General features: G+C 44.2%; 1 protein-coding gene across 1 annotated transcript in view; it reads right to left on the reverse strand.

Annotated features, from left to right (window-relative positions):
• Window positions 1-6639, reverse strand: part of LOC136854651 (gamma-aminobutyric acid receptor subunit rho-1-like) — a 36859-nt gene extending 30220 nt beyond the window's left edge. The window contains exon 1 of the mRNA XM_067131214.1: window positions 6046-6639. The gene's annotated coding sequence lies outside the window, so the exon portion shown is untranslated. The remainder of the gene's footprint in view (window positions 1-6045) is intronic.
• Between the last annotated feature and the right edge of the window lie 17259 nt (window positions 6640-23898).

Consider the following 23898-nt stretch of genomic DNA (forward strand, 5'->3'; position numbering starts at 1 on the left):
TGTTAAAGAGTCACCTACTTGGCACGAAAAACAAATTTGAAGATATATGTTAGAGTTGTGGGATGTGCCAGAGTAGCGTGCCAAATATTCTGCATATCACTATCTAAAATAGAATTACACTTGGAATATTGATTAACAAGCTACTGGAAAGGCTGTAATTACTCTACCTCTGACTTGACTTGGTACCAATGATTATAAATAAATATAAATATTCAAAGACTTGATAAATGAAACACCATATAAACTTAGTGAAGGATTTAAAATTCAGAACAAACCTGAAAGATTGTCTGAATAGGTGGTGGAGTATTTACTGGGTAGAGAGAAAAATATAAATAAGGATATAGTGAGAGTCAGCAGTAACAAAATTTTGAGGTCTCACAAACACTGAAATAATAACTGCCTTTATCCTTATACGTACAATGCGAGGCTGCATGATAAAGTTTACTTTGATAGATAACAAAATCAATCGCTGTATGTATGTTAAATAAAAATTCATCAGACATTCAGTCACAATACTGAATGATTGGTTTTGAATTTTACTAGAAATTTTGGCTGTCATTAACACAGTTCTTAAACAGGTCAAAATTGCTCAAAACATTAATGATTCTCGTGATGAAGAGTTATCTTCAGTGTCCAAAGTTTAACTTTAAAAAATACATAACAAAATCAATTGCTGGATGTATATATATATAAAAATTAATTATATATATATATATATACTGAATGATAATATTTATAATTTTACAAGAAATATATATAATATATAATATATATAGTTCTTAATATATATAACTTTGCTATAGGTGAGGATTATATTATCTTCAGTATCTATATATATATATACACACACATACATATACATATATATATATATATATAAAGAAAAATACTTAGAACTTGTTGAAAATTGGAGACCAATAATCCTTCTCAGTGTAGGTTTTGAACCACAAGCCAGGATTACAGCAAATAAAATTAAGTTATCGAGGCATAGGGCGAACATTATTGTTAAAAAGAAACATCACCACTGATTGAAAGAATGTGGGAAAGGACATGCATAACCTGTTTGCGTTGGGTGGTAACTTTGCCCATGAAACCTAAGGTGGTTCGAAGTATTTGACAAGCCAGACACCGGTTTTTTATGGCAAATTGATTCATTTTTGGATTTCCAAATTGGTTTAAAAGGGGTTAAAGGTTTTACATAAAAATTATTTGGACCCATGCTGTTAAATATGTTTTTTCCGAGTACCTCTAAGTTTGGCTTTCAAAAGTAATTTAGAAATGGTCCCTCACACACTACTAAATTATGTAAGCATGCAAATTCAGGAGTTTGCAGATGATCTGAACAGGAATAAAAAAGATATAATAGGAAATGGTTATAGGAGCAAATAATGTTCATGGTCTTTATTTGGATATTTAACTACTATCAGAGTCATGGGACTCGAATACTCTATACTTATGAAACAGCATTTGATGCAAATTAACAAAATGTAGCACATCGGGTACAAAGAATGGGAACGCTGTTGGGCAGAATGCTAACCAGTATTCAAACAGTTGTAGTAGTAATTAATTCCTTGATATCGTCAAAAGTAGTATATTTGGCACGCAATTCAGTTGGTTAGAAATGATGTCACGGCCTATTCTTTGAAATTTGAAGTCCCTGGGATGGAACCTTGGAATGTCTCATCCTGTAAGACTACATTCTGTTTACCAGGGTGAAGATGGAAAGGATGGCTGATGTGTACACTTTTATTCCCGGTCTTTACTATCTGAGGTAGCATATATAATGAGAAAGATGTTTCCTTGTAAAGTTTTCGCAGTTTGAAAAGATATTTGAATGTGAACAGTAAGATACTGAGGCCAAATCTTCAGTTAGTTGCAATTAATAAATACTCGTTCTTCAAGAGTACGAAAATATATAAGAATGTAAATACATTAATAGATTTACATATTTAAAAGATAGAAAATTTCTTCCTAGATTACTGCAAAAACCAATACTGATGACATTTAGAATAGGACAGACTAAACTTGAAAGTTAAAGACCTGTAGTGATAAGCCTATCCAAAAGAAGTGTGAGGAACTCGCAAAGCTAAGTTAATATGACTATCATAAATACCCACACTATTCAGTAATATTTTTCCAAATTGTGCAATCTGGAGAAGCACACATTTTTAGCATTCTTATTTTAGATTCTAGTTGCAAATCTACGAAATTTAATAACGATGCTTTGTTGCTAACTGTTGATTATTTGTATGTTGTGTATAAGCAAGAAAAAACTTTTCATATTCAAATCTTGCACTTTTCTAAAAGTACGATTAACAGTAGTAAATAACTAAATGGCAAGCCACCTTAGTGACAGATTTAAAGCATGTGAGTTTAAGTGAAACTGATGCTATTTTGGAATTTAAATTCTTGAAAATAAAATTTTGGAAAGTTAGCTATCGTGATAGTGAGACTAATGTTATTTAGTGCAGAATAAGTTATTAAATGCAGTACTGTGTATATTAATAAAGGAGAAATGACGTTAGCCACTTTTTAATTGAAAGATTACTTTCCACCGTAAACATTTCTATATAATAAATGTTTAAAATGCGAAAGCAGCGGCATCTCTTCAGCAAGTTCTATACGTACGTTTCTAGGGAATTCCGTCAGAGACGTCATTTAGGGGGGGCTGGGGGTGGCAACTGCCCCTCCCCCAAGACTCAAGTTGTCCCCCCCCCCAGCCTCATCTTTCCCCTCTCACCCCACCAAGCCCCAAGAAGTAACAGCAGCTGGTTTTCCATTATTCCTACCGAAATTCAAATGTGTCATCACATTAAGTTATATCTGTCTATCTATTTTATGTGCTTCAAAAAGCACATAAAATAGCTCAAAAAAACAGGTGATTAGGCTCGCTTCGCTCGCCAAACCGCCTTCCCCCCCGCCCCCATCAAAAATCTGAAATGATGCCCCTGAATTCCGTTCTGAAAAGAATCTCTGGGATATCATGAGTGTTGCCTTATTATTTGCTGTAATTTTAAGAGCAATAGCAGGCAATTTACGAAAAGGTAATTATACGATACATCAAATGTGACGTTATTGAGCCCTAGTGACAAAGGAGCTTGTTTGTCAGGGGAGTGGATAGCCTACCATTAACGGGGCCAGTTTGGTATAACTGACAATTAGAGAGCAAATGGTCAGCATGATTATGACAGAAGCTTTGTCCAAAGGAGTGTTCAAGCCCGTCTCGAAATAAAAAATGCCAATTTCTTAGTCAACATCTTTATCAAAACAGTTGCTACTCGTGTCGGACTGCGATTTTGTATAACAATCATGGTTATTGATTTCTCTTTTTTTACGGTGAGAAAAAAAAATTAGCTTTGATGTATCAAGCGCACAACGATTTAGCTTGTGTATTACATGGATTTGTGACGGTTTGTGACCATAAAAGATAAAAAAAAAAAAAAATATGGTGAAGAGGTATAGTAACAAGAGAACGCGTCGGTAATGGCAGTGAACACGAGTGAGGGAAATCGAAGCCCCAACAGTTCCAGCAGACCCTAAAAACTTATGAGCTGCTATTCAAGCAAGCGACATAGTCTCCTAGTCGTCGACAACGATGGTTCTGCCCCTTAACCAGACGGGATGTTCTTTATTTATTTGTGTGGAGCGAAAATGAACGTTTACAGGAACATGACTGTGAAGAAAGATGCTATACCTCATCGTTCCAACAAATGAAGGCACACTACATGATAAATGTACCCTAGACATCGTCAAGAAGATAAGTAGCCCGTGGAGGGAAGAACAGATGCTGTTACTTTCATTTAAGCATCCAGCTACCGGTACAGATCAAGTGTATGAACCCAAATTTAGCCAACTTCATTTTGTGATTGTTGAAAGCGTGCAGCGTAAAACTCGGCATGAAGCATGTTGTTAAATTATAGCAGTTTATCGTGGACGTGAAAAGGAAAGGTCTGTTTAGGCTTATGACGTATTTGGAAAGAAGATTGAGATATAATCAAAACCATCTGACTTGCTTCATATTAAACTATAAAATGTGCGTTTAACTTAAGCTTGACGAGGATTACACTTTTATTTCCTCTGTCGATGAGGACAGTAGTCCTTGTAATTTGTAAAGCTTAAGGAGCTGAAGTGTATATTTAACATTACGCAGAGATTTACACGCAAGAAAAACTTCCCATTTCATCCTCATCTTTAAAGAATGTGAATGTTTCTTTACAATCTTCGATGGTGGTTTTGTTAGTCAGAATTATTTTTACAAGGAATTTCTAAATAACAGGAAATTTAATATAAGGGTATATAGCTCGTTAGGTTCGGGCAATAAGATATGGTCGATCTCTACTAGTGACAGACTCGTGTCTTCTTCTTTTAACGTGCTTTTTTCCCATTTTTGTATGGGGTAAGCACGATGCCTTCTTTTGAAGGACTTTTGATTTGGCTTTGGGGTAGACTTGTGGTCTCTGACCTTGAAACGACTCCTACTCCTATAAAAAAAAATTATTCTAAGATCGTCGTTGTGGCACCAGATAAAGAAACCAGCCTGTTAACCTCTGAATATTTCCCTTAAATCTTAATCCCTTTTTAGGGGTGTTCCTTGAGACCGTTGGGATCTCGTTTATTTTCAATATTTTGTTTTTTTTATTGATAAAACGTGATAAGGGTCTCCAATTTTCTTACTGTCAGTTTTTCCTTTAATTGCAGAGATGATGAAAATCACAAACAGAAATAATGACGATGATGCCCACTCAAGATATATGTGCGTGTGTTCAGAAATAGTTTGGCCAAGCCATTAAGTTTTATTTTCCTTTTATTTTATTTTATTATATTTTTTTTTTTTTGTAAGCTACAGATAGCTTACGGGGATGTATTGTTTTAATCCTTGTCGGGGTTAAATCTGTCAGTCATCCGAGAGACCGCTGCCTTCTAATAAAATGCCCACACTGACCACAGGAGAGTGAGTAAAAAAATTTGCCATATTTTTTTGTCTCTATGAACATGACTTAGATTTCTATTGAAAATCGCAAAAGAGAAATACACTTTGAAAGTTTATCTGTTACTACCTACACACTGACAAATTTTCCGCTCAACCGGCTTGGCTAAGCCCATGCATTAATCATAGAAATGCTACGTGTGACATCGAATGAATTCCTAATTCGCCCAACCAGAGCCATCTTGAGAGTGTTGGCTGAACTAAAGTTGGCCTAATGGTACCGTTGGCACGGACGCCATTCATAATATTTTGAGTTACAGGCAGGGAGCCAGGACTAATTTTATCGTTGGATATTCCAGAGCGGTAGTAGGTGGATATCAATAAAACCTTGTGGAAGAATGGGCTTTGGGCCAACACGAATTTATTAGATTTTGAGGAAGATACTGGAGTGTGGCCATGATTTCATTTTATTGATGGTATTCCTATGGGAGAGCTTATTTGTTGGCCAAGGAAGAGTTAGTTCCGTGGATATTCAAATGTGTCAGTAATCGGAAACCTACGCAGATCGTATTTTCGTATGTTTATTATTATCATGAACATGAAATATATTTTTATGTTTTACCAGTTTCTCTGTTCGGTTTTAAAATATATATACTTTGCCATCAGGGAAATAGGTGGCTCATTACTTTCTATTTTCTATGACAGGAGCCCTTCATTTCGTCAGTCTAAAGGGTTTGTGGATTAATTCTCTAAAAGGGTAAGCCTGTAATATTCTTGAAAATCGTAGAGCTTAAAATTTTAAGGGAACTTTTTACATAGAATGCTTGATTCATCGCTTTTAGTTACCCATGATTAAAAAAGAAACGCGGAATCTTATCGAACGTGATAGTAAATGGACTGTTATTGTAAACGGAATTACAACGGCCACTAAAATAAATGTACCCTGATTTTAACCATGATAATTACAGAGGTGTCATCATATATTTATTAAATACTTTAATTTAGTGGGGCGAAGTTATAAGCCAAAGGGACCTGTCTGATTGGGTATTAGGTTGATGCGCTACTTTCTTCCCAACATTAGCCGGAGCCCTTCCTCTTACCCACATACTCGTTCTTACCTTTCTAGTGCTTTTAATAGCTGCTTCTTCATTTCTCTGCTGAATCTGAGGCGAGCCCCCGGGTTGAAGAGATCTTTGATTGAACTCTGCGTTTTACTGTGAGTTACAGAGTTTGTTGTACTATGCGAAGGGTGTCAGCCAGTATTAGAAGTTCACAGACGGCTGCATCATACAATTGTTTGAAATAACTTCAAATGGATGCGACCGATGAGGAATTCGTGCTTTAAAAATTACCACTCGCACTCTGCTAGATTTTTCTAAACAATATGTTGGCATTTTCAAATTGCTTGCAGCTTAGCAACTGTGGAAATCTCACTCAACAAAACCCATTAAGGATTGTAATAGTCTGAATTTTTCCTTTTCCAGTATTGTATATAAATGGTCTCTTTTATCGCAGAGCAAGTAATAGAGGCCGAATCCACCACGAACACTACGAGACAAAAGCAACCCTGTCTAGGAGGTGATTACCTTACAGGTTTGCAGGTAAATCAGCCTTCAGTGGGATGTTCCATACTGAAAAGGGACAGTCGTAAGGTAACCGAAATCGGTTGACGTTAACCAAGTTCCACAACTGAACTGACTCACGACCATACGTCTGGGCCACATCGAGCGATGAACTGCGCTTTGTTACGCTTGTAACTTGGTATACATAATGGTTCCCATGTCAACAGTCATCATGTGTACTGTAGGTTCATGCTGGTTGCTGTTACAGTCGTACACTGTTCTTCATCCGTCTCAATTTGTGTAAAAAAAAATTAGCATACAGACTCGTTCTATCATTCAATTAAAAGTGGCACATAGCCGCCTTTTTACGTCTTTTTCATGGTGCATATTTAGACACAGGCTAGTTATGTTAATTATTACGTTGATCATGGTTTGTAAATATCTAGTTAGATACCAATTAATTGTTCCAGACAAATGTTAACCAATTCTGAACAATGTTATCGTGAATTTGGGTTTTCCCTATTATATGTCCATTTAGCACTGAACGTCCATTGCCATCCGTGCATGCTTGAGGGTACAATGTGGACTTGAGAATATTCAACCTGCTGCAACTGAGCAAATCAATCGCGTGTCAGAATCATGACAGGCAATGTGAGGTTTACGGAAAAAGAGCCAATTGCGTATAACGAGTCTTAAAATACGTTCCCTTGTATAGGTATATAAGTTGAAGTACAGCATTTGAATAAAAAAATTCGGAAATTTGATTTGATAAATATTTATGGAAAAAAATTAACCCGCTTAGATCTGCATTCGTATATAGTGAAGAAACTGACACGCGTGAATTTTCTGGAATTCACCGCATGCGCGTCCCTTTTGTCACTTACGCTTCATTTCATTGCCGTATAAACACACAGCAGAGTGTGCTGTACTATAGCGATCGGCACCCTCGAGAACCTGTGAAGCTACTCTCAGTCCCTGGAAAGTTTGTTTACTATTTGATGGCGATAGTTGCTATGGAATTAAAGTGGACTTCTCTTACCCGATTGGGCGTCATGATTTTAATCCTTTTAATGTAACACGAGCGTCCGCGTGTTTGGCAGCTCGTAGAGATCATGTTATGCAAAGACTACATGTTAAGCATGAATGACTCTTATTGTATGTTATAAAACATAGTGGTTATGATCCTCTACTCATTAGGGAAACAGCCGAAATTCGAAATCTCGGCGTGTGTAAAAAATTAGAAACTTTTTTTTCTTTTGCAACCCTTAACCCTCAGCTGATCAAAGAGGTGGGTATCGGGTCGACTTGTAAGGTGTCAAAGAAACGAGCAGGTAAAGGTTACTGCTGGTTTATTACAGATCCAGGCGGATTATATTGCGGCCGACTGACGCCGGTGCCGTGAGAGCCAATGGAATTGACTGTGACCTGAGGTCGAAACAATAAATAATAATATACAGTGAACAAGTACAATTACAATACAAACATACAGAGACACAATATAGATACAGTCTTGATGCCTGTGAATGAAGAAACATATATACACAATGTGTGACATTCGTATAAATACCATAAAGTAAAAATGATAAAAATGCGTGACCTGGCACGTTTTAGGCGTGACTAATTTAGCTTGAAGAAAACCTGAAGTCACCAAAGAAAACAAGTCAGCGGAGACTTAATTAATGGCGCCGCCGAAACACTATCCTGGCGCCGAATTGGTGACTTTACAAATACTCCCCCAAGACGAGGGACGCGTCTGATTAATCCCTGTACCTGGTGGGACGCTGAAGGGTGCCGCGGCTTTTGAGGATAACTGAGGGGCCTCCTGCCTGTGAGGCTGCTGTTTGATCCCTTCCTGGGGCTTACGCGCCTTGGTGAGGGCGTGCTGGAGTGCGTATGGGCGGAAGGGGTGCTGCGACGCTGCCGGGACTCTCCGACAGGAAGGCCTTTAGCCGGTCACATGGAAACCCAGTCGTCCCTGCCTGGAAGTGCCAGCCGGAACGCAACTTGCTGTTCCGTTCCAGCAACGGAAGGGTCCCCATGAAAGAAGTTAGTGGTGGACGGACGGCGTCGACTCTGACGAAGACGTGGGTGGCGGATGACAGCTGTAAAGGCACAAGGTGGTTGCTCTGTCTATGTTGAGCGCCTGCAAGGCTCACTTGCCGGCCACGTCGCGGAGCCTCTGCAGAGATGGGGAGTGGCGATCATCCGTCTCGAATCTCCCGGCACCACGAGGGTTCCCCATAGGTTTGTTCAGCTGCGGATGGGGTGCCGTCGGCTCTGGGGCGGTCCTCAATACAAAAAGCTGATGTTTCCAATCCTCGGCGGTGCATTATGAGGGATGATTTTAAGGACCTGTGGAAACGTTCGACCAGGCCGTTGGCCGCTGGGTTGTAAATGCTGTGGTGGTGTCATGCGTGGTTCCCAGCAGTTGAATCCAGGGCAGACCACAATTCATAAAATTATTCAAGTCGGTTTGATGTGGTCCGGGGCGCAAAACCCAGCTGGAGAGCAGGGCCTATACGCGCTGGCGGTAAATTAATTGCATGGGCGTGGCCGGGCCAAATAAGTTGAACGGTCTACCACCGTGAAAAATCTGGATCCGCCTGATGGGGAAGGGGCCGACGACGTCGATATGGATGTGGCAAAAAGCCCTAAATGTCAAAAATGCCTACCCCCGACTGCGTGTGACGACCCACTTTACTGGTCTGGCACTGCAGGCACTGTTTTGCCCAGGCTGTGGCGTCCTTTTGCACCCGTGCCAGAAAAACTTTTCAAAAGATTTGGCCGTGGTCCTGCCGGAGGGTGTGAAGGCCGTGGATGATGTCAAAAACCTGCGCGGCGTGAGGCTGGAACCAAAGGGCGGGGCTGGCCTGTGCTGATGTCAACCAGGCTGGGACCTATTATTTCACGTCCGCCACTTGAGGGATGTGATGGCGGTAATTATGCTGGGGTTTCTGGGTCGGGCCTGTTCTCTGGCAAGGTCCTGGTAGTCTACACCAAGCTGCACTAAAATACACTGTTCAACTCGACTCTGGAGAGGGCGTCTGCTACATTTTTCTTGCCGGGAGGTACCTGAAAACAGGTAAATTCGGCTATGGCTGAGAGGTGGCGCTGCTGCCAAAACCATCGTCCCCTGCTTAAAAACTAGTGGCTGGTGGTCTGTGAAGATTGTGAAGGGCGTCCTCCAGGAGGAACTTGAAGTGCCGAACTGCGCGGTACATCGCGCAGAGTTCCCTGTCCAAACGCTGTTTCGGGACTCTGCGGGATTGAACTTCTTGCTGAAGAAGCGATGGGCTGGGGTCTATGATAATTTGCTCCAGAACAGCACAGGTCCCAGACGTTACTTTTATTTTCCGTCGTCAGCTGGAGGGGAGCAAAGGGATCCTGGTGTAACATTAATATTTTGCCTTACATAGTTTCAGAACAAGGGAAAAGGCCTGCTGCTGGCTGGGTCCCCAAGACAGGGACTTCATTGACCTCTTAGGACTTCCGTCAGGGGGCAACGTGGTGTGCGCGATCCCGGGATGAACCGCCTGTAATGTTTTTGACCATCCCAAGGAACTCCTGGACCACCTTGATGGAGGTGGGTGTCAGGAACTTTGAAACTGACGGCAAACGCGCCACCTTCGATGTAAGAGGGCGGACGCCTGTCGGAGATACCTCGTGACCCAGGAACTCTGCTTTCTGGACAGCCTCAATGTACACTTGTCAAAACGGACGAATCATTTTACTTGGACGCTGGAGGACTGCTTTGATGTGCCTCTGGTGTTCGCACAAAACCTGTCTGGACCTCATATTTTGTGCATTAAAAGGTATATGAGCAATACACAAACACACACAGCATACACATATATATATTTATATTATATATATATATATATATATATATATATATATATATATATATATATATATATATATATATTGTAAGGGTATCAAATTGCCTCTCCTTTCTTGTGTTTCTCTCTTCTTCTTCTTCTTTTAACGTGCTTTTTTCCCATTTTTGTATGGGGTAAGCACGATGCCTTCTTTTGAAGGACTTTTGATTTGGCTTTGGGGCCAGACCGTAGTCTCGATCGGCTGCCCTGCCTGACATCGCTTAGACCCCGGTAGCGTATGGTACGTGTATCATACCAGACCCAACGCCCTTTCTCCCAGCAGCGAGTTGTTGCGCGGGTAGGTCGAGAGTTCGAGACGTGTGAGATGTTTGTTATGTTTTTAGAAGATGTTGGAGTGGCTTTGTTTTGTGTGTGTGTTTCTCTCTTCATATGTACATTAATCACGTCATACTTGTTGACATTTCAGTTTCTTTATGTATCTCATCATATGCATCATTGTACGGCCTGTCCGCCAATATATATACTTGCCTGTTCTGTAATGCATTATATATGTCTTTTTATGCCTGTTAACAAACACAACCTTCATATGGACGCAGCGGCGGGTCCTCAGGTTGCCTGCTACCTTTCCATCCGCTTTCTGTATTATAAACACCTGTTGAGAATAATAAAGGATCAGCCTTTCACTTCTGACATTTCGTGAACCTCACACTGGTGACCCCGGAAAAGGGAAAGGTAGTGCAGTTTTGGCCCAGCCATTAACGGACTAAATACGGCCACAGCATACCATCAGAGAGCCTTTAGCGGACTAACTACAGCGCAAAGTTTAGGCCTCTGATAGCTCCCTCCCTGGCAGAAACCGTGCTGTTAACGGATTAAATATGGTGTACCAAAAATGGCATGTTTTGGCTCTTTGTTTGACCACTTAAACAATCAGCACTGTTAACAGATTCAATACGGTGCATTTTCCCGCGTTTTGGTGCGTGAGTAGTAAAAATGTCGGAAGCTGAACCTCGATGCAAACCCGCGAGCATCGTCTGTACGCCTCTCTCACCAACAAAACCAGACTTGGTCAAACTTCCCCCTTTTCCGCAGCAGAACACAGCTTTCGCGTGGCGCGCATCTCAGACGATGCTATCAAATCTGACGGCACTCCCAGAAGAGGTGTTCAACAGAATCTCCCCCAGGCTCAACACGCAACTGGACAAGGTCACATACAGGCCTTGAAAGATAAACTGATTTAATCTTACTCCATGCCCGTGACCGAGAGAGCACAGCCTGCACTCAATCTGTTATCCCAGCCCCTCAGAGAAGCATCACCCAGGGAAGCCTGGGACAAACTACGGGGGTTGGTAACACTGCCAGGCCGCGACGAAAATGGAGAAGAACAGTAGATTTAACAAAAGCAATCTTCCTTCAGCACCTCCTGCAGGAAATTAGGCGCCAGATAAGGGATGCAGACACCCTTGACATGGATGCCCAGAAACTATACAAGGCCACCAAGGCCTCGAAAAATGCCGCCGCCCTCTCAGCTGCTGCCCTGGGAGCCTGGAGCCTGATGGAGGAGAATGACGACAACGACAGGGACATCAACGCCGTTTACAGAAAGACACCACTCAGGGAACACAGGACATGGTCAAACCCGGTGTAATGCTTCTTCCACAGAAAGTTCAGAACCAACGCCAGAAACTGCAGGTCTCCCTGTTCCTTCACAAAAATCAACAAAAGTGGCCACAAGTAACAGCTGTGGCCGCAAAATCCAACTCCCCCCCGGCCAGCAGGTTTCTTCATCAGAGACAAAATTTCCGAACGGTGCCTGGTGGTAGATACGGGGGCAATGCAGTCGGTCTTCCCGCCATCCAGGGAAGGTTTAGAAAAAAGACCTGACTCGACACCCACCCTCATAGCAGCAAACGGAACTCCCATCCGCACATATGGCACTACAACCCGAACTATCTCAATTATGGGACGCAGATACCACTGACCTTTCATCATCGCGGATGTAAAGTTCCCCCTGCTGGGCACAGATTTCCTAGGACACCACAGACTTCTAGTCGACGTCGCAAGACAACGCCTCCTCGACACAGGAACCTGCCACTCCCGTCAGCTCTCCACCGGACCTGGAATGCCCACCATCTGCTCCACAGCCCCCAACAGCTACACGTCCCTCCTACAGGAGTTCCCAGACGTATTCAAACCAGAGCTACGCCAGTCACCTGGGGCTTCAGCAAAGCACAGCATCTTCCATCACATCACCACGACGGGTCCACCAACCCATGCTAAGTTCTGACGACTGTCCCCACAGAAATTACAAGACGCCAAATGGGCCTTCGCAGAGATGGAACAGATGGACGTCTGTAAAAAAAGCATCAAGCCTGTGGGCTTCTCCCCTCCACATGGTAAAGAAATCCGATGGTTCATGGAGGCCCTGCGGGGACTATCGGCATTTGAATTTACTAACAACACCAGACCACTAACCCCTCCCTAACATGCAAGACATGACAGGCGCCCTCCACGGAGTGAAGATTTTCTCCAAGATGGACCTGCTGAAGTCATACTTCCAAGTCCCTGTGCATCCCGATGATATCCCAAAGACCACCATCATCATGCCCTTCGGGAGCTACACATTTTCCTATTCCACCTTCAGTCTCAGGAACGCAGGTGCCACATTCCAGTGCCTGATGGACACCATCTTGGGGGATCTGCCTTTCTGCATGTGCTATGTCGACGACATTCTCATCTTCTCCAGGTCCCCAGAGGAACACCTTCGCCACGTCCACGCCGTCCTGAAAGGTCTGCAGGACAGCGGACTAGTCGTCAGATTCGACAAGTGCATTTTTGGGAAAGAAAAAGTAGACTTACTTGGCCACAAGATTTCCCCAGCAGGAGTGCGCCCTACGGCCTCTAAAGTTAAAGCTATAGAGAACTTCCCGAAACCACAAACCATCAAGGTCCTTCAGAAATTTCTCGGGACGATAAACTTCTACCGACGTTTCATCCCAGACGTCGCCCGCACTATGTACCCCCTGACGTCAATCCTGAAGGGCAAACCAAAATCACTGACATGGGAGGCTCCGCAGCAGCAGGCATTCATTGCAACAAAGAGAGGAGCCCTCTCCAGCGCCACTACCTTAATGCACCACAACCCCACTGCTGCCCTCTGGTTGACAACGGACGGCAGCAACATCGCCTGCAGTGCAGTACTCGAGCAGCTTGTGAACAGCACCCCACAACCCTTGGCCTTCTTCAGCCACAAGTTTTCACCAGCAGAGACCCGCTACAGCGCCTTCAAGAGAACTGCTGGCTATCTACCAGGCCGTGAGAAACTTCAGTTACCTGCTGGAGGGGGCCAAATTCACAATCTTGACAGATCACAAACCCTTGGTGCATGCATCTGCAAAGCCAGGAGATGCATGGTCACAAGGCAACAGCGGCACTTTACCGCCATCTCCGAATTCGGGTGCACCATCAACTACGTCCCTGGCAGGAAAAACCCGGTGGCTGACGCCCTGTCGAGGGTAGAAATCAATGCCCTTCACCTCGGCATCCGCTACGAAGACCTGGCAAGAGAACAAGCAGTGGACCCAGAGACAGCAGACTACAGGACGGCAGTGACGGCCCTTAAGTGGGAAGACGTGCCCTTAGCAAGCTCGAACACAACTTTCCTCTGCAACACTAGCACAGGCCGCCCACGCCCCCTAGTGCCCGCTTTGAGGAGAAAGCAGGTGTTCAACATGGTCCACGGTCTCTCCCATCCATCAGCGCACACACAATGCGCCTCATGACTAACAAGTTCGCCTGTCATGGCATCAACAAGGACATTTGCCAGTGGGCAAGGAGCTGCATCCCGTGCCAGGTGAGCAAAACGTCCCGGCACACAGAGTCTGGGGTCAGCGACTTCCCCCAGCCTCGTCGGCGTTTCGGCCACATCCACATTGACGTTGTCAGGCCCCTTCGGCAATCAGGAGGAGCCAGACACTGTAATAAAGTCCCCGCTCAAAGAGTTCTCTACGATGAACATCTCGTTTTCTGTGGTGCCTTCACAGGCTACCTAAGGTCACACGTACACAATCTTATCATTATTGTGAATTGTATACTTATTACCTGTTCATTTGCCCTTGTACCACATATATGTGTCAGAGTATTTTTATGTCCAACCAGCTATTGTTAATCATCATGTTTTCTGTATGCACCTGTCACTTGTAACTTTTTGTACTTGCGGTCTCTGCGTATACGCAGACGTCCGCATGCCACTTTATAAGCAGGTTGCTTCATCAATAAACCATCAGTACTTGTCTTCCTGCTCATTATTTCGCACCTCTCTCACAGTGGTGACCCCCGGAATGGTTCCCGGAGCCATTAACGGACCTAAACAGCGACTTAGTCTTGGCCCGATGAACCAAACCCATGCCCCTAAAGGACTAACTAGGGCGCTCTAACAAAGCATTCGGGCGTTACCGACCCTCATCGGCAAATCACTGGCATCATTAGCTGACCCACACAGCATGCTCCTAAGCATGTATTGATGCGAGTGTTCCTTCACACTCAAGTGAGAGCGCAGAACAAGCATGGACACAGACATCCCCACCCACATACAAATTACCGCAAACTTCTCAGAGGTAGACGTCTCCCTCGCGCAACTCCCTCTCGCGCGCTCCTCCACGCCGGTGCCCACTCCCCACGTGATGTCCCTCTTGACGGACCAACCAAGGGCAGCCCTCAGCATAAAGCTGCCGCCATTCACCCATCAGAACCCAGCGTCCTGGTTCTACAGGGTCGATGGGCATTTCAGGGTGGCAGGCCTGACCGACGTGGTGTTGAAGGTGGACATCACCATCAACGCCCTACCAGAGGAGATATACAAGAAGGTCGCCCCGTGGGTGACGACAACGACGAGCCCTGCCACTTTCCAAGAGTTAAAGGCCACTCTCATCAAGGCCTACTCCCTGCCGGTCTCCAAGAGAGCTGCCCACGCCCTTGACCTCGCCATCAACCCACGGCAGGACACGAACCTCTTGGAGACGTGGCATGCCCTCCAGGACCTCCTCCTCCCCGAGACTGACAGCAGCGGCAGGCGCAAAGAGATTAGCCTGTCGAGGGAGATCCTCCTGCAGCAGCTACTCCCAGAGGTCCGTGGGCAGATCACAGAACCATACACCCTGCTGGTTGACGACCTGATCAAAGTGGTACAGCAGCTGATGGACTCCATGAGGGCAGCAAAGCAGGCGTTCACGCCCGCACACCCCATCAACTGCCTCCAGCCGGAGGACCCCACCACAGAGGGCATCAATTCCGTCGACAGGAGGAGGCCACCCCACCAACAGAAGAAGGAAAGGCTGGGGCTTTGCTATTACCACCAGAGGTTCAGTAAAGCTGCCCGAAATCACGAAGCCCCCTGCCTTTTCTCCCCTCCAAAAAACGGGGGAAGTGGCAGCCACCCTCACAGGCCGCCATGGCAGCAGCATCTGAAACACCCGGGGCTGTCTCTGGCAGGATGATACTGATCGACACTGGGGCCATGCGGTCAGTGTCCCTGCCTTCCAGAGAGGACCGCAGACGTCCGCCAGACCCGGCTGCCTCCCTGACACTGCCAACGGGTCCCCCATCCTCTCCTACAGAACCAAGCTCCTGTCGTTCTCCATCCTTGGCCGGAGGTACCAGTGGAACTTCATCGTTGTGGATGTTAGGACCCCGCTCCTGGGTGCTAACTTCCTCACCCACTTTGGACTGGCAGTCGACGTCGGCCACAAGCACCTGCTGGGCACCGAGTCCTGCCAGTCCTTGCCCTTGTCGCAGGGTCCCAGGGAGCCCACAATCTGTTTTGTCGCCCCCACCAGTACAGCTCCCTCCTGAAGGAATTCCCGGAGGTGTTCAAACCCGTGCTTCATCAGGTGCCCGGGTCCCCTGCCAAATACGGGATATATCATCACATCAAGACAAGGGCCTCCCCCCAACCCCCGATGCACACAAAGTTCTGGAGGCTTCCCCCACAGCGCCTTCAGGAGGCCAAGAAGGCTTTTGCCGGGATGGAACAGATGGGCATATGCAAGAAGGCTCCCACTTCACATGGTACAGAAAGCAGACGGCACCTGGAGACCCCGCGGCGACTACAGGCAGCTCAACCTTGCTACAGAACCTGACCACTACCCTCTACCAAACATGCAGGACCTAACAGCCTCCTTCCAAGGGGCCAAAATATTCTCAAAGTTAGATCTCTTGAAATCATATTGTCAGGTACCAATAGCTCCACAGGACATCCCCAAAACCGCCAACATCGCACCTTTCGGGTCCTACATCTTCGGCCTGAGGAACGTAGGGGCGACCTTTCAGAGACTGATGGACAGCATCCTGGGGGACCTGAACTTCTGCGTCTGCTACGTCGATGATATCCTACTTTTTTCCAGATCCCACAGGGAACACCTACAGCACATCCGGAATTGGGAGGAGCCAGATGCTGGAAAGTCCCTGCTCAATGAGTTCTCTATGATGAACATCACATTTTCTGCGGTGCCTTCACAGGTGACCTAAGGTTGCACATACACAATCTTATTATCATTACTGTGAATTGTATATTTATTACCTGTTCATTTGCCCTTGTACCACGTATATGTGTCAGAGTATTTTTATGTCCAACCAGCTATTGTTAATCATCATGTTTTCTGTATGTACCTGTCCTGTTTTATGTAGAGAAATAGTTTGACCTCAGGTCTCATGTAAATTTTTGTACTCGCGGTCTCTGCGTATACGCAGACGTCCGCACGCCGCTTTATAAGCGGGTCGCTTCTAGGAGCAAGAACCCATGCTGGCACAAGGCCAGCTAAATCTAAAACAACAACATCAGTAAACCAGAAGTACTTGTCTTCCTGCTCATTATTTCGCACCTCTCTCACAATACCTCCTGACGATCATAGACCGCTCCACCCGCTGGCTCGAGGCATGGAGGAGACCTCAACAGCGTCATGCACAGAGGCCCTCCTCTCCAGTTGGATCAACCGTTTCGGAGTGCCAGACAGCATCACTACGGACAGGGGTCCAGCCTTCTTGTCAGAGCTCTGGGTCTCCTTGGCACGCCTGATGGGTACAACACTACACAGCACAATGGCCTACAACCCCGCAGCAAACGGCATGGTCGAGAGGGCGCACTGCTCTCTTAAGGCAGCTCTCATGGCATGCTGCACTGACGAGGTGGAAGAAACAGCTGCCCTGGGTCATGCTGGTCTCTGCACCGCACCGAAGGCAAATGGCAATGCCTCCCCTGCTGAGAAAGCCTACGGGGAGACACTGGCCAACCCCGGAGAATTCATCCGTGGTGCCGACAACCGCCGCCCCCCCACCCCCCCCCGAGGTTGAGGGAACTCGCATAGAAGTTCGTACCCTGCCATAAGACCTTCACGGACACAACCACCACCTACAGCCCACCCGCCTTACGCTCCTGTGCCTATTTCTTCGTCAGGGTGGACGCCCGTCGGCCGCCCTTAACCAGGCCCCAAAGGGGGCCCCACCAAGTCATCAGGCGGGCCGCCAAGGCGTACCTCCTTGACATCCACGGGTGATCCAGTCTTCCCGCCTGTGGATGTCAAGGCATACCTCCTTGACATCCACGGGTGGGAAGACTGGATCACCATCGACAGGCTGAAGCCAGCATACCTGTTGGACAGCAAAGTATGCGAGGAAGAAGGCAGACACCCCAGAGTTCCCCCTCAGTACCTCCCTGTAGACACACCCACTCCCCAACCAAAGCGGGGTCCGGGGCAGCCCAGGAAACACATCAAGCCAACCCCAGATGTAACTGATATCCCACGCCCACAGTTCTCCAGGAGCAGGGGCCTGCTCCGACTGCCTCACCTTCTGCTTGATTAATATTATTTTCATCCAATAACTGCTCCTCTAATCATTGTCTGTGGGGGGAGTATTTGTAAGGGCGTCAAATCGCCTCTCCTTTCTTGTGTTTCTCTCTTCATACGTACATTAATTACGTCATATATGTCACTTGTTGATATTTCAGATTCTTTATGTATCTCATTATACGGCCTGTCCGCCGATATAGGCTATATATACTTGCCATTTACATGTTCTGTAACACATTATATATGTCTTTTTATGCCTGTTAACAAACACAACCTGCGTATGGACACAGCAGGGGCCTCAAGTCGCCCGCTACCCTTCCATCCGCTTTCTGTATTATAAACACCTGTCGAGAATAATAAAGGATCAGTCTTCCACTTCTGACATTTCTTGAACCTCACAATATATATATATATATATATATATATATATATATGTGTGTGTGTGTATATATATATATATATATATATATATATATATATATATATATATATATATAATATACATATATATATATATATATAGATATATATATATAGATAGATAGATAGATAGATGATGTCTGAGTTATTTTTCGTATAACGTTACTTATATCAAGCTGTATTTCCTAGAAAGGGTGTTCTTTTAGAGGTGTCTGTTTAGGGAGGAGTTTTTTCCTTGAAAATTTTTAGTTTAGGTGAGTATTTTGCCCACAAAGTGGAGTTTTTTTGCCTGGAAAAATGTTTGAAAATATTTTGTACCAAAAAATGTGCAAGTTTAGGTGAGAGTTGTACCTAATAGTTTTGTCAGTTTGGGAGAGTTTTGTACATAAAAGGTGTTAATTGGGAGTTTTACCCAAAAAGTGAGCCAGCTGGAGAATTTTATAATAGAAAAGTATGTAAGTTTAGGAGTTTTATACCAATAATGTGTATGTTGGGAGAGATTTGCCCAAGTGTGTCAGTTTAGGAATGTTTTGTACCCAAATGGTGTGTCATGTGGCCCCTCAATCAAGAGGGACATGAGAGAGAATCTCACCAATGCTTTGGACAACAACATCTTTCATGATCATGAACTACAGTTCTGTCAGCAACACAAGATGCCAGAGGCACCCGCTTGATCACAGGCAAAAGGAACTTGGTGCTGCTATCATTCTCTGAATTAAGCAGAGGAATGACAACTCTACCTGTTTGATTAAAGTGCTTCAGTGCTCTAACGGTACACGAACTAGGTTCAAGCCTTTCAGACCAAGGCAAAGATGAATCATTAATTTGCATACAAGGGAAATGTGCAACTCTGCTTTGAGCAGGTTGTTTTGCTTTTCAAGTATTTCACTATTTTTGCTATTATTGTTACAGTTCACTTTCGTTCTCTACTGACTTCATTATTAGTTCTGACGTGTTTTCTATAGCTATATGTATAAATACCATTTAATTTTTATCTATGCTTTCCAGGCTGGTGGCTTACTTTGCTTCTGCTAATGGCAAATTTTATAATTATTCATTCCCATGGATTTCATCCATTTTCGTTTCTGAGGTTTTAGTTCAACTAATCATGGAATTTCTTCATGGATGCTAAATATCTAATTTCAGTAACTTTCAATATTGTACAGTTATCAAATGTAATAACTGTTGTTTGACATGTTTCTGTTTTAATTCAATGAATTACATCTGCAGCTCTTGCCAGTTCACAGTAACACTTAGCTTTGGCTTTCCATTCCTGTTCTCAGCTTTTTACTAATATGAATTAATTGGTAACATTGACTAACTTTATATATTTTCTAGTACAGTAATGCATTTTAATTTGATATCTTCTAGAACAGCAATTTGTTGTTTGGCCTTACAGTATATTTATTTCTTTCATGTGGACCAGAACCTGTTGGGGATAGTCATTTGAGTCAGCTTAAAATTCTACAAAAGATTATTTTGCAGTGCCATAGGGAGGAGTCTCTTGTACCTTTACATTCTGACAACCAGCTGTTTTGTGTATGGAAGTGTTTACACTTGCCTGGGAGCAGTCATGGCTGGTGCTGTTGATCTCTCAATCCCTGCAGTAGGCAAGGCTTTTCCAAGTGTTCATCTAGAAAAGTGCTACTTCTAATCTATTGTCTCAAGCTTGAGACAACTACACTCACTGAGCTTCTGAATCTTCTTATTTCACTGCTTGCTGTCTTCTACTGCCTGCAACCAAAACCTGCTTCACTGCCAAATTGTCTGCTCTTCAGCTGTATCCTCTATTATCATACTTATCCTTACACTTTTTGCCATTCTTCCCCCTGCCCATCCTCTGACTCAAACTTGCCTAACTATGAGTACAGCACCTTCACAGACTCCTCCACCTACTATCCATTTCAGGGACCATGAGTCATCGTTTTTCTCAAATATCTTTCAAACTAATTAACTGATCAAAATGGTACTTTGACACAGTGTACAAGACACCTCCCACTAATTTTTGGTAATAAATTAGTTTGAAAAATACTTTAGAAAAATAATGACTTGCAGTCCCCGAAATGGATAGTAAAACTATTAGGTTTGGGAGGCCTCCTCATATCTTTGGCAACCTTGAGAGCCAGGTTTGATTCCTTTATGGATAGCATATTGCTCACTGAAAACTTAGGTAAGGAAATCACAGGATTTGTGGCCACTCAAGGACAACACTTCCATTGTAGAAATCCTCAAGTAGATCTGTGAAATCTTTACCATAGGTTAGCTCTCTCATCTTCTTTGGATGCTGCTGTTTGGGATGGCAAGGCATAGGGATTGAACGCCTTTGAGGGCCCTCTGGCAGTCACTGGTTTCAATTCATAAGGATTTCTTGCCTCTTATAAAGGGCTGCAGTTCCTGCTTGGGTTACGACTGCCCAGTGAGTGCTCATAATCTTCCTCTTGTAGACCATTGCCTTCACAAATTTTATCAAAGCCAAGGTTGTCTCTCACAACCAAGATTGACTTCCTTCACCAAGGAGTCACTCGCCAAAAGTAGCTCTGCCTCTTGTAATCAAGGTACAAGGTATTGGACAGCAGCAAAGATGGATATTTACAAGAGTCTGCAAGGAGACTGGCACTGTTAAGTTGGCAGGAGTGGCTTTTAGTTTGATGCCAACTTCCTCTTAGCATGTGGTTCTCTTTGGGTATGAGATACAGCCACGGGGCATTGCCTCAGCCTTTCCCCTGGACATTCTCCACAATTTTGTATCCTATACTATTATAGCAACATTGATGTAGATGATGGGGCAGCTTCACGGACCTCTCTCACTTTCTTTTTTCAGCAGAACATTGATCCTAGCATGTCTCCATCCTTATGGTTTATGATCTTTGTTCCTGAAGTCTTGATTTGAGGGTGAAGCTCACCTCCCCTACTTCTAGGATGCTGTCATAAACTTTGGTGCCTCATCCTCATCATCCTTTTCCGCTACTTAATCTCCATCCTTTGAAAGTCAGTGCCAGAAGTCTCATACACCACAGCACCCCAATCCACCTATTCCAACTGGAGTCATCTTGATTCACCTAACCAGTGCCTAAAAGTCTTATGGCCACAGGGCCATAAGTTGCTATTTCAGCCAGGTGGTCAGCAATGAAGTTCTGCCTTCTGCTTAAGCCCTAGTTATGAGTCTGGGAGGCCAGACATGGAACCCTGGTTGGAATTGGAATATAAAATTGAGGCCAAGGGCTGGGACCTATTAGGCCAGTTAGCACTGACAGGGAAATTGAAGGTAAAAAGGTTTTAAAATTGTAAAACTTCACAGTTGAACTGTTTTAGGAGACGGTGGAAAGTATGATGGAAGAGAGAATATGAATGGAGGTACAGTAAAGGAATTGAAGGGGGTGCAGCTAGGAGCCAGAGGGATGCTTCAAAGAAGCTTGAGTAATGACTACAGTGGTGCATTGACGGCACTACCCCCTCTACAGAAATAAAACCCTAGTTTCTATTGGTCCATATGACAATAAACATCTCCCATTCTTTGGCATAGAACCTCCTCTTGTGTCTCAACTAGCCACCCTACAGTCTTAACTCCTGAGATGCATATTCTCAACAGGGCAATCTCCATGTTCAGAAGAGGGCCATTAAGTTAATTCATCCAAAGGGACAGATTCTATTGTTGGCTTTTTGTTGCTTCGAAACCTTAAGGAGGTTGGAGACCCATTAGTACAACTCGCCCACCTCAAGTTTCATAGTCTGGCTCCCTTTCAGATGCAGTGTACTTTGTGATTGGTAATGCAAAAGGGATTTCACATCTCTAGCACTGGGGGATGTACACTTGTCTCAATTCAACTGTTTTCCCGGAAGTTACTTGGCCTCAAATGGTGGGGTTGTGTTCATTATCACCAGCCCTTCTGCCTTGGTATTTGTACAGCCTTGATAGCTACAGTCTAAATTTAAGCTCACCATCTGGGTCTTTGGCTCCTCCAGTATCTGGACAATTGGCTAATCTTGGTTTCTAACACAGAAGGGTTGGAGACATCCTCAGGTTCTTGTAGCCTATAGATTAAGCTGGAAAAGTCAGGCCAGCCTATAGATTAAGCTGGAAAAGTCAGGCCTGGAGTCTTCTACACAGGCAGTGTACCTCAGAATGATTGACGCCATCACCAAGTTAGTACGACAGTAGGACGAGATTCACTGTCTCCACAACACTACCCAACTATTTGTCATCTTCAGCCAACTAGCTATGCCTACATTGTATACATAAAAGAAAACACTACGTCATTGTATCTACTTTTCTTACCTTTATGCTAGTCAATTTTTAGTCCACATATGCTTCACCTTGAATGACTTCTTTTAACGTGCTTTTTTCCCATTTGTATGGGGTAAGCACGATGCCTTCTTTTGAAGGACTTTGATTTGGCTTTGGGGTAGACTTGAGTCTTGATCGGCTGCCCTGCCTGTCATCGCTTAGACCCCGGTAGCGTATGTACATGTATTGTACCAATCACCAGCACCCTTTCTCCCAGCAGCGAGGAGTCATTGCGCAGTTAGGTCGACAGTCGAGACGTGTGAGGTGTCTTGTTTTTAGATGTTGGAGTGGCTTTGTTTGTGTGTGTATTAGTCTGTAACACCCATTTGCTTTTAAGCAAACCTATCCTTTGATTACATACATAATCCCTATCCTTTAATTACATACATAATCCCGGGGTGTCTTCACGGATAGCGGTGTCCGCCTCCCTGACCAGTTGGCGTGGATTTGAACCGGCACCACAGACCTCTAAGAAGTCCGAGGCTGCTGCTCTAACCAACTTGGCCATCTGACAGTCAAATGAGCCATACTTAATGCAACCTATCACATTCTGAAGAGTATTACCCAGAAAATGTAAAGTACTATGCCAATAAATGTTGACACAGATTAACTTATTTAAACTGTAAGAGATATAGAAAATACACTTCCACACCACAGGGACAAATACCTTGTCAGTAGCTTTGTAATGACACTGAATGATGTATCAAGTATGGGCTTCCACCCCATCTGCAAGATACTCACTCAGGAGAATAATGGAAGCTTCCAAGAATAAGCATTCTGGGTGCATAAGTAAATTACGGTACTCTCTTCATGACTGTACGAGCATTGGAATATTGCTAATATACTTTATTCCATATCTGACACGTTCTTTTTTTAGCAGGACCAAACCACAGATAAGATAATTTAGGTTTCCTGTCCAATCAGCCTATACAAAAAGTAAACAAAATACAGCCACCCCACAGCCTCTCTATATTTGCAAATACATATCAAATGATACAAGGAAATAAATTTGAAAACTGTG

Source organism: Macrobrachium rosenbergii, chromosome 29 (assembly GCF_040412425.1).
Source record: "Macrobrachium rosenbergii isolate ZJJX-2024 chromosome 29, ASM4041242v1, whole genome shotgun sequence".
NCBI classification, from domain to species: domain Eukaryota; kingdom Metazoa; phylum Arthropoda; class Malacostraca; order Decapoda; family Palaemonidae; genus Macrobrachium; species Macrobrachium rosenbergii.